Raw genomic sequence first — 2,073 nt, forward strand, 5'->3', positions numbered from 1 at the left:
TATTTGAAACAAAATACAATAGACTTTGACTCAAGCTCACACCTTATCGTTCTACCAAACATCAATCGCTAACAATCTTCTGGCTTTACGACGTCCCGTCCAACAGCTCTTGACCTCAGGCTTACTCTTAATCTTTATAGAAGGATTACTGGTAGATCAAATAACACTCCTCGAATGCTTTAACCATTTCAAAGTGTGATCGTTTCACCCCTGTTCTTCAAGATCTGAATTTGATGTAGAAGAAGTAGATCTGCTTTCTCTGATCGTTATAGATGCAAGATTCAATAATACTTTGATCACGATCAAAAATTTTGAACAACACTCTAAACTCACTCTTGTATTTATATGTGTGTTCTAGAAAGAAAGACAGAAAAATCAATTTTGATTTTCTGCAAAAATATCTCTCTAATAAGCTTTTAAGAATTCTGAAGTTATAATGCAAAAGTCGTATCAACCTAGATAAAACTAAAGTTTATATAGAATTTTCAAAGACCTAGATATGCATAAGAAAAGGTAATTTTCGTGCATAAGACTTTTGGAAGAATTCTAAACCAATTAAGAAGAAAAATCAGAATAGAAAACTAAGTTACCTTAACTGTCTGAAAGGCTTGAACCGGTTCAAAGAAAGCTGAACTGGTATAAGATGGCCAGTGAAATTTCGAAGGATGTATTTGATTCTTAAATCGGTTCCAAAAAGCTTAAACCGGTTCAAGATGGCTAGTCTTAAACTTGTGAAGGCCTGACACCTATTTTGGTAAGTTGAAAACCTGTACCAAGTATGAGAAGTGTCATAACCTCAAAACTCATCTTCGAAATGTGTTGCTCATTCCTTTTTCTTAGATCTCAGTATATCAAACTTGAACAACTTTCCAATTTCCGCAGCCGATCTCAATCTTGACACCTATTTTAGTAAGTTGAAAAACCTATACCAAGTATGAAAAGTGTCCTAACCTCGAAACTCATCTTCCTAATGTGTTATTCATTCCTTTTTCGTAGATCTCAGTATATCGAACTTGAACAACTTTCCAATTTCCACAACGATCTCAATCTTGAATTTTGAACTTCAAAATTACAACTCGATTGAACTTGTTTTGACATCGAAATTCGCCAGTTACAAAAATTTTATCTCATAGAGATCTGGTGTCGAGCAATAATATGTATTTTATATGTAATATGGTTAAGTGCAAAAAACTCCACTATAATATAGGTTATGTGCACAATGAGTCCCTCCTTTTTGAAAAAGTGCATTTCAGTCCATAATATTCAAAAAAAAAGTGCAAATAAGCCTCTCTGACCACTTTTTAGCAAAAAAATAAATAAAAAGACCCAATTTTGCCCTTTTTTCTTCCCATTTTTCCCCTCACATAAAATCATTTGTTATTTCTTCCAAAGTTATGTTATCAACTACTTCGGCCAAGTTTCATTCCATCCATTAAATCCGGTGAACCCAAGTTCTGCTTGCTCCACCAATGATAGTGACCTTCGAACCCACCTCAACGAAACCCAGTTCAATCATCATGTTCATGTAAGCTTCATTGCTTGATAAGCGCTGAATACTGTATATTCAAGCGCCCTAAATTACATTAACAAAGTCCATTAATTGATTATTTTATGTAGATTAACTCCATTTGCATGTTTTTGTACATTTTCAGGTTAAAGTGCAAAAAGGAAGCAAAAATGATGCCTTGTGGAATTTTGAACAAAAAGGGTGCCAATTCTGAATTTCTGGCAGCAGTAGAACCTGACTTTTGTCGCCATTTTCGACCTAGCAAACTCAAGAACTGGACTTCCATCATAACATGAAAGATTTAGAACTCTGAATCAACTTTCCAAATCTTCAAGCGGTTCATTATTCGGAGTTCGGAGCAGAGAGTTATGATCTTCTTAACAGAGGTGCACAGAACTGCCTGGCAGCACTGAAGTACTGCCTTTCTCCCCATTTTCGACCAACCAGACTTGAGAATTGGGTCTTCATTAAAACATGAAGTTTTTAAAGCACTGAATCAGCTCTCCAAATCTTCAAACAGATCATGATTCAGAGTTCGGAGCACAAAGTTATAGCCGTTTTACCAA

Source organism: Cornus florida, unplaced genomic scaffold (assembly GCF_030987335.1).
Source record: "Cornus florida cultivar Cherokee Brave unplaced genomic scaffold, ASM3098733v1 CherokeeBrave_3.0.0_Hap2_Chr08, whole genome shotgun sequence".
Classification (NCBI taxonomy): domain Eukaryota; kingdom Viridiplantae; phylum Streptophyta; class Magnoliopsida; order Cornales; family Cornaceae; genus Cornus; species Cornus florida.